General features: G+C 43.6%; 1 long non-coding RNA gene across 2 annotated transcripts; it reads right to left on the bottom strand.

Moving 5' to 3' along the window:
- Positions 1-2,186: 2,186 nt before the first annotated feature.
- On the bottom strand, positions 2,187-7,577 carry LOC114068043. 2 transcript variants are annotated; one of them, XR_003573508.1, is made up of 4 exons: positions 7,462-7,577; positions 7,047-7,257; positions 3,184-3,319; positions 2,187-2,297 (listed from the first exon to the last, which is right to left on the bottom strand). It is a non-coding gene; the product is annotated as an uncharacterized LOC114068043 (long non-coding RNA). The 2 variants fall into 2 exon arrangements; XR_003573507.1 differs by lacking the exon at positions 7,462-7,577 and having other exon boundaries at positions 7,047-7,445.
- Between the last annotated feature and the right edge of the window lie 2,327 nt (positions 7,578-9,904).

Below are 9,904 nucleotides of genomic sequence, written 5' to 3'. Positions count from 1 at the left end.
ATTACCTGGTTTGGTGAATAATGCTGAAATTCTAATGTAGCAGAAAACCCAAGAATTTGTATTAATTTATATGTAATTCCATTTCTCCCTTAAGGGTATAATGTGTGATTGTAAAGCACTTTTGCAGGTCCTCCCCAGCTCCCAGCTCTGTCTCACCTCCATCATGTATCCCAAGCAAGAGCACTGGGGTGCGTGCACAGGCCACAGACACACACACACGGAGCAGGAATCAGCTCTGCCCCAGTTTTCCTCCCATTCCAGCAGCCAGGATGAGGCTCCACACAATCTGGCTGTGCTTGGCTGCACGGTGCCACCTGGGCTGGCCCAGTGTGCACTGGGCTAGGAAAATAGCAGGATCACATTTTCCAGCTTCATTCCAGCTGATCCCAAGAGCAGCAAAGTTTCCACATAAAGCAAATGGCACTTTTTCGTTGTATCCTGCCAGTCCTTGCAAATGGTACATCTGAGAGCAGGAGTGTTTAAGTGATGAGAGTCATTCTGAGAAGAAAGGAATCATTTGCTATAGACCTTTTAATGTTGTGCCTCAGACTGGTGTCACTCTCAGGATAAACAGATACATAAATAACAGATACATAAATAACAAGAAACAAATAAATATACAAGTAATTTGCATGAAAGAAGCTTCCATTTTTTTCACAGCCAAAGGCTGTGACAAAGAAACTACTCTTTATAAAATAAGAGGCATTTTTCCTGTATACCTGAGAGAAATCAATAGGAAGAAATAAAGACCAGCCCCACAGTACCTAGTATTAGCAGAATGTCTTATTCCTTCACCCTCTAAAGGTCACATTCCCAACAAACCTTGAACTTCAGGTTGACTGATCTTGTGGGCTTGACTGGAGTTGAGGAGGTTCAGGAAGCTTAGGGATTTTTATTTTAAACAGTGTTTAAAGCAACCATGCATCCTATGGAAGAGGGGGAAGATGGCTGACCCAGAGTGAGATAACACTGCTTTTCATCACGTTTAATTGCCAAAGAACATCTTGCACTTACCAAACAGAGAGGGGAGGGAGAGGTCCCCCCTGCGCTCTCCCGTCTGTTTTTCCAGCAGACTCCTACTTCCTCTCCCAAAGCACTGTGCAGTCCCACTTTGCTGCTGGCTTCCAGTCCCAACAACTGCCCCAAAGAAGGGCTTGCTGAGAGCGGGCAGCACAAGGGGTAGTGCCACCAGTCACATCATTCCTGCTGTGCCCATGAGGACGCCATCCCGGATATACAGTCAGGAATATCCCAGGTGGGAGCTTTTGGGGTGAAATCTGCTACACAAAGGCACACTACCATGGCCAGCGTTTCATTTCAAATGGAACATATTTGTCTAAGAAATAACTGAGGCACTGGGGAACGCTGGAATTAAGTCAGAACATGAGATTCATGGAATGTTTGCCAATCCTAGTAGCAATCCGAGGGAGGGCCAGGTTTGGCATCTAAAAGGATTGTTTTTCACTCCGATAATAGCAGTGAAAATGAAAATGGGTCCATCAAGTCCAAAGCTGGCAATGGATCCCATGGCCCTGGGACTGAGACTTCTTCATGGTCTGTGAATGCAACACATGCTGGAAAAAGGCAAACAATTGACATTTGATCCCATCCCTGGGTCTGAGGCAGAAAATTAGAGGCCTCCCATGTGGATCTCGTTTGGAAAGATAGAAGGGAAGGCAGAGGATTGAAAAAGTAGGTACAAACAGTGCTGGGCCCCATTTTGAGTGAGAGACATAGTCCAAATTCACAATGGATTTACAGTTCCTGTTGAACACTGATTGCACCAGAAAACACGGAAAGAGAAGAACACAACAAGCACCTGGGTCCTGAAGGACATCCTGCTACAGATTGGAACAGGTTCCCTGTGTTTGCAACATGTGAAAGCAAACAACAGAAAATAAAATCCAGGTGTGAGAAACGGTATGTGTTTTCTCTCGGAAAGCCAACCAATGCCTGCCACAGGAGTTTGTCAACATTGCCAGGAACTGAAATTAGGGCCATTTGCGACTATTTATAAATCTAAGTTTCATGGACACAAGTTTGAAGGGATTCCTGCGTAGGGACAAGGACCTTTATGAGGACAGCCCAAGAAGCTCTTGCCTGCAGGTGAGACATGATAACTGTTGATATGGACATTCTCATTCCATTACATCAGTTTTTAAAAAAAGGTGAATACTTTACCACAAAGGCTCACGGACACCACAGCCACATCGACTCGACTGCATTGAATTTCCAGGCTGGAGGCAGCCAGGCTTCTCTCTTCCATCTTTGATCTCCTTCAGACAGCTGGAACCTGCCTGTGAAGTGCAATGACATGTGAGATACGCTTGTCACCGACAGTTCTCTCTTTTGATCTTGGTGACCTAAGGCAAGACTGAAGTGGGTGCTGCCAATGCCACAAACAACGTTTTGATCCTGTTTTTCTCTTACAAAGTCAGGGCAATGCTAGATTCCAAAGGCATGGGGCCTTGTCCAACCCTACATTCCCTGGGAGATAAGGAAGGCATTGACTTTGGCTGAGAATATACAGATGGAACTGCCCAGATGCTTCAGCCAAGAGAGCACAAACGAGACAGAACCGAGTTCTGTTTGTCCATTCACACCCCTGCACTGGAAAACTCCCTATCCAGACACACTGCCTATTAACCTGGAACAGAAAACTGTGACCTGAGCATTATTTCAGCATTCAAGCAGGGACACAGCACAAATGATTTACAAAATGAGCTTAATGAAGATACGCATTGGGTCACAGCTGCTGCTCGGACTAGACTGGAAGGAATCCAAACACCAGGAGGAAGTGGGAGCATTAGGAAATTAGAAGGGGAGATCAAGAGCTGGCTTCTGTAAAGAAATCTCAGCTTAGAAATCCAAAATATTTAATCCCAACCACCGATGACTCTTCCAGACCAGTGGAAGAACACCTGGAGTCTCTGCAGAGCAGCAAAGCCCCACCACAAGTTCTGTGTGTCCTTGAACTGAGCCAGCAAATAACAGGAGTGCTCGTGCTCCTGATGACTGCTCGTGTTATCCACAAAATTAGAGACTTTTTGGAGTGAGGAGGAATATTGGTGACTGAAATTTGTACAGATGGAACGTTGCCTGTCGTGTGGGGGAGAATTGGGGTCAATCTTATTAGACATAATAGGACTTCATTCATTATGGGTGAAAAGATTCAGCTCTTACCATTGTATGAGAGGATCAGTGCAGCTGTGGTTTAACCAAACTCACAAGAGGGTGAATGAAGCTACCGAGACAAACTAGACAGCAAATTTCCAAAAGCTGCTGGAATATTTAAGATTCCACCTCGTCTGGTTGATGCCTGTAAAACATAAATGCAATTTCCATTATGAGAAGCAATAAATATCAAACTGCTGCTGGCTTATATAAGAATTATTGGGGCTATCAATCCGTATCATCAAGGGATAAGCTGCTCACCAGCTGGGATCAGGAAGAAATCCCCTCTGCTCCAAGCCCACCATGGCTATAGTTTTGGATAATTAACAGGATATTGAGGAAAGGCAGATTAACACCTTGCTTAAAAGCATCCAGAAGTGGGATATTAGGCCAGATGGTCAATTATCTGTTCTACTAATGCAACTCTTCTACTCTTAAAAAAAATACACCATTGCTCAACAGAAATTCCCAACTATTCCTGGGTTTGGTGGTGCCATATGATTCACCAACCACTTGAACCACTGACATAGCAGCGGTGTTACTACAGTCAGTGGCTCCTGGGACATCTCTAAGTCAGGATCTCTCCTGCCAACCTCACTAATCACCACTGCAAATCAGGGAGCAGCCACCTCTGACTTCCACGGCGAAGCCATAACCAGATTCCGGAGGCCCCAGGATGCAGAGCCGTGGTCCGAGGCCTCCTGAGCTGCGGCTGGATAAGAGCACGCTGCTGCCATTCTGCTCCGAAGCCAGGGCTGCAGCTGTCTGACACAGAACTGTCGCCTACTCTTGGAGATGAGATGCTCACGTCAAAGAACTTAGAGAGGAAAAGAGACAGCAAGTATTCAGCCCACATCAAATTATTTTGGCAACGAAACCGATGAAGAAAAACACAATAAAAATGCTGAAAAGGACTTTTCCAAATGTTTCTTTGAACGAATTTGTACACAGCCAAGAGCTGCTGGTCCCACACCAGACTCCTAGGCCAACCTTTTCTTTTTTCCTTTTCATTTTCTAAAGATTTTATTGTTCCCCTTAAATTTTCAAGGTTTTTATAGGCAGAGAGAACGTCCTGCCAATTACTTTTCCTCTACAACTCTGCAAGGTATGTTTTCAGTGTTTTACCATTATTTTTTAGTATTCTAGGGTTTTGAATGGTACTAAAACTATATTCATTAGAACTCTGTTTTTCTTTAATTCTGTATAAAATGGGACAAGAGTTTCCAAGCTACATTTGCTTCTAGGAAAATTATTTTCTTTTCCTTAGGACAGAAGAAATATCTGCTCAGTGCTATTTTACTCAACAAAATGTTTTCAGAAACACGCTTGGGAAATATTCAAATCATGTCACGTAATGAAAAACTTCACCAGCATATCCTGGAAGTTTTGGAGAGTTCCAAGCTGTTGTGGGTTACACAGCCTACAGCAGGCTGTGAAATATATACAGTACTGGGAAAGAGATCACGTTAGCTGGATGAGCACAGGACAAGCAAAATTCATGTCAGAAGCTGAAGAGAGGAAGTCACGTCACACTTGAGCTGCACTCAACTTCCTCAGCTCTTGGGGGAGCTGCCCTGACCAGTCCCTAAACTGCTTGTGCCTTCCCTAAAGCAGTTCACAAGTTCTTCACAGGAACAAAGACGTGCTCGGACATTCCCTCGGGACTGGGCTCAAAGCAGTGGAATTCTACTCCCTCCCCATTAATCCCTGATGTACAACAAATGACATCTTGCAGGGTTAGGAAAAAAATCTTTTTTACCAAACAAACCCTATTGTCTGTCTGATTCTTGCGGTTTCCTGATGCTGGCTGCACTTTGGGGACAGCAATAATTCTGGAGGCTCTAAATGAGCCAGTGGGCTGGTTAAGAGGCTGCTCTAGTGAGGGCACCAAGGAGCCTCTAACCACGTTCTAAAACAAAAACCCTTTCACACACACACACACAATCTTAAAAATCAAGAATGTTTTCATTAACACCCTGTGTGCCAGTCTGAATTCAAGCTCTCTCAAGGATTAGGAATGCCAGCACAATCCTGTGGCAAAGGCTGGAAGCTACCCCAGAAAACTCCATGGTGCAAGTTAATACAGTAAACCTGTGAATTCAATACATCTAAATCCAAACTTTCAGTTATGCAATATTATAAACTGCAGAAACACTTTCCCTGGAAGTGCTCGAGGCCAGGCTGGACAGGGCTTGGAGAAACCTGGACTAGTGGAAGGTGTCCCTGCCCCTGGCAGAGGGTAGGAATGAGATGACCTTCAAGGTCCCTTCCAACCCAAACCATTCTGCGATTCCATAATAAAATTTACTGCTTACATTTCCTTGGGACTTGCTAAAAACCATAAGAAGATGGTATATGTTTTATAATCGGGGCAGCACAATAAATACTACTGAAATTAATAATGGTCCTGTTATGCTAACATTAGACTAATAAATAACTTGAGCCTGCTATTCCCCAGAACACAGTTATTTTTCTAAAGACTTGTTAGTTTTGGAAGCGTTTCCCACGCACATTGTATTTTTCAGGAACAGAACAACACTTCTACCCTTTATTGGATGAGACAAAAAAAAATAACAAATGCTAAAGAGGTGTGGCCATTAAAAATCATGTGCTATCATTGGCGAGAGCTCCAGCAATCAAGCCAGCTCCCCAGGGTGGAAAGAAGAATTCTGTCTCTTATCCACTTCCCAGGTTATTCCAGATCCCGAGTTCAGGCAGATCTAATATAAAACTGCACTTGATGACACATGCAGTTTTGAAGCCAAACCTTCTCTCTCTGCTACATCATAACTTTCCTTTCACAGCAAGGGGAAATTCCTGACTCTTCACTGACATCTGGCATTCACTTGTCACCCACAGGTACTAAATCATCCCTATGGTCCCTTCCAACCCAGACTATCCTATGACCTTAAGAATTGGATTATTTTCTATAGAAAATTACTGCTATTAAAAAAGAATATTTATATATAGAATATAAATATAAAGAATACATAAAGAAAATCTCTTTCTGAAATATTCACTTGACTAACGGGCTTATGCCTACCAGACAAAAATGGCTAAACTATTTCTATTCGAAGCTTAATAAAAGTCTGGAATAGGTTCAGAATTTGTGGTGATAATTTTAAATCTTGAACTTTATTCTGAACCATTTTGAGACAGGTCAATTGTTTAAGCTTCATACCATACTAGAGAACTATGGAACACCTTGTGTCTGTCCACTCCCCTTTTAATGTATATCAAACTGTTATTCACTTCCAAATTTATCTGTCTCCCCTCTTTTTTTTCCTCCTCTGGCCAGAGATTTTTTCTCCTACAGTCTGTACATCTCATCCTCAGGTAGATCCTATGTCCTGCTGAACTGAAATCAGATAAATACACCGACTAAAAGGCCCTTTCCAAGTTTCTCTTTCCCCATTAGCTGCCACAGCTCTCTCCCCAAGATACCCATTTGTTTACAAAGACCTGTGAATTACAGCCTTTGACACTGAAGTATTGGTGCTTTAAATAATTGTTACTGGAGACACATCAGCCAGACAAAGAGGCAAAACCTTGGCTGGGATAGTTTTGCATACTCACAACAAGATTTACTTGCTGTGTCCTTTCTGGAGAGTGGTAAAACCTTGGAGCTGGGGATGTAAATAACTTGTCTGGCTGAGCTAAGTGCCGCTGTAGAATACATTTACTAAACGTTCTAGCAGAGGTTAGAAAATTGCTTGGAACGGCTTGGAAACTGCTCTTGAATTAAGAGACAATTGGTACAGAAAACAGTTGCATGACAATCAGAAAAATGCTTACATTCTGAATACTTAAGAGTGTTACCTGGTGAGGAAAAAAAAAAAAAAAAAGGCGCAATTTAAAACTAATTTACTCACGTGACTGTAAGAGCCCGTCCATTTTTAGTGCATCATTCACAGTCAGGTGACACGCAGAAGAGAACAGCCTGGATGTGCCAGCACTTCCCCCTCCAAGTGTTTCTGTCACTCCTCACCTCTTGCCTCGTCTTCTGGCTCCCTCCCACCTGAGACAGCCTCGCCATGGCCTTTTACTCCTTCTGCTGCACCTTCGAGTCCATCCCTTTTCCACCTGAACAAACACAGGTTATTTCCATTTTGCAAAGTGTCAGAGTATCTACCGACTTCTCTACTTGTCTAGTGCAACTCAGGCAGGAAGTTGATTTTGGATGCACCAAAGTATCTCCAAAGAAAGACTATAAATCACGGTGCTGCTTTTGCAGCTCCAGAGCAGACAGCACTGAAGCCTTGTGGAACCAGTCTGTTCTCTCCTTACCTCAGCATGAAGGTTCGAGAGTTCTGGGTTATAATTTAGACAACTGGGCAAGTTCTGGAAAATTCCACTTTAATATCCACTTTCAGGTGGATCTTTTCTTTCCTAAGTATTATACACACCTCCCTGCTCCTGCAGAGTCCTCCTGTGCAACCTGCCCCAAAATGGGCTGCTGAGGGCCCCAAAATGGCGGAAACTGACTGAGGGGCTGCCCCAAAATGGCGGAAACTGACTGAGGGGCTGCCCCAAAATGGCGGGCACTGACCCAGGGGCTGCCCCAAAATGGCGGACTGACCTGATAGCCTGTCCCAAAATGGCGGGCACTGAACCCTAGGCTGCTGAGAGCCCCAAAACGGCGGGAAATGACGCAGGGGCTGCCCCAAAATGGCGGCAGCTGACCAACAGTCCGGCCCAAAATGGCGACCTTCGTGGATAAAACAGATTTTAAAAGCACCTGAGCCCACTCTGGATCCCAAGGGGGTAAATATATACATTTCTCTCTCCTTTTCCTTTATATTTCTGTCTTTCTTTCCTCTCATAACTTCTTCCCAAAATATTCCCAGACCAAAAATTCCAGTCAATGCCTCAGGAAGTGCCTTGTTGTGTCTGCATAAGTTAAAGTTTGAATAGTGCCCCTACTTTGCCTGGATGTTGTTTTAAACTTTGCCGAGTACCTTATTCTACCTTAATGTTCTACAGTTTGCAAGTGTGTTACCGAATCTCCTGAGAATTCTGTTGTTTCTCCCACACACTGCCCATAGTAAATCACATTACCTTCCCCTAAACCGGCCCAGGGACCCGGGCTTAACGATCTTTAATTCTAAATTAGTTCTTAAAAAACAAACAAAAAAAAAACAAAACAACCCACCAACCAACCAAACCAAACCCAGGTCTCACCAAAAGGATATCAGGTTCTTGATGAAAAACTGCTTTTTATCCCACTCCGGTGTTCCCAGGTGCACCGTTCCTGGCTCCCCTGTGGCGTGAGGTACTTAAGAGCCGTGGGGATGTGGCACCGGGGGGGGGGGGACACGGGTGTGGCCTTGGGCAGTGCCGATCCTGGAGGGCTTTTCCAACCTTAAAGACTCTATTTCCATGACAAAAGAAACATACCTCGATGTATTCCTGGGGACCGCACCTTCAGGCTCCTCAGGGCAGGGGTGCCCTCTCCTGGGCGCTGACTCCGCGCTTCCCACCCAGCTCTCCTCTGCTAGGAAACCTCCCCAAAACGAGCTTGGGGGGGAAAAAAAATAATAATTAAAAAAAAATAAATAATAATAAAAAAGGTCAGTTACTTGCAGCTGGCACAGAAAAGTCTATGAAAGAGTAAAAGGTACTTCATTCTATCAATGTTTGCGAAGGAAAAAAAAAATCAAAGGTTTTTGGGGAAAAAAACACTGTTAGAAAACACTGATATAGAAGGAAAAAGTGGTTTTGGGGTACCACAAAATATTTGGAAAGCTGCTAACCCCTGGAAGTGTGACAGAGCCCGGTATGGATAACCCATCCCTGCCCAAAATACTCTGCCCGGGCTGGGTTCAACTTCAGCAAAGAACTGCCTGAAATTTGGAAGTCAAGCACAGAAAGGTCTTAGCTAGAAACGAATTTTTTTTTTCTAGAGTATTATATTAGGGCCTAAAATCAAAAAGGACCACGAGAACTGCATTTTTTCCCCAATACACTAGCACTATGGAAAATCTGGGGAGAAGTATAATTCGGGAATGCTTTTTGATTATTGAAAACCTAGATTTGTTTGTTCTAGACAGTGAAATACTTGGATCAAGTGTTGCTTACAAGATGAGCATCCTGAAAATAAATCTGAGAAGCCACTTCATAGTCATTCCAAGAAAGCCCCAAGAAAAAGGTTAACTATCAAAAAATTGAATTTTAGAATGAAAAAAAGGTCATAAATGTATTAATTGTTTTGAAGCTGCAATTTACCTGTCTCTACAATAGAGTTTTCCCTTGGAATTCTGGATAAAAAAATTCTGAATAAAAACATGAGTTCCTACTACAGCCCAGTTAAAAATCCCAATTTTTCCTGTTACAACAGGAAATCACTTTGCTACATCAGCAGCACAACTGCAGATCATCTTAAAGCTCCCACATACAGACCCAGACAGAGGGGTGTGCGTACATATTTAAGCAGTAGAATACACCTACTACACGAGTGTTTTCCAACTTCATTTAAAGCCCAGCCATGTCTCTCGCAGCAGGGAGGAGCTTTAGCCGCCCCCGGGATGTGCTATTAAAAGTGGTGACACCTCTTTGCATAAAAACAATGCTGGAATGCTCAGCGCCGAGGGATCCATATCCCTGAGCGCTCAGGCTTGGCTAACGAAGGGATTAATTCACCCCAGGTATAACTGCAATAATAAGAGAAAAAGAGGCCAAACACGTTTCAAGGTCAGTGCAGGTTGGTTCTGAGCGTGTCAACTTTTTCCAC

This window comes from Empidonax traillii, unplaced genomic scaffold (genome assembly GCF_003031625.1).
Source record: "Empidonax traillii isolate 1590-97213 ecotype Southwest subspecies unplaced genomic scaffold, ASM303162v1 scaffold998:size213616, whole genome shotgun sequence".
Classification (NCBI taxonomy): Eukaryota; Metazoa; Chordata; class Aves; order Passeriformes; family Tyrannidae; genus Empidonax; species Empidonax traillii.
Note: the sequence above shows the minus strand (reverse complement) of the source record. Positions and strands in the feature narration are given on the sequence as shown.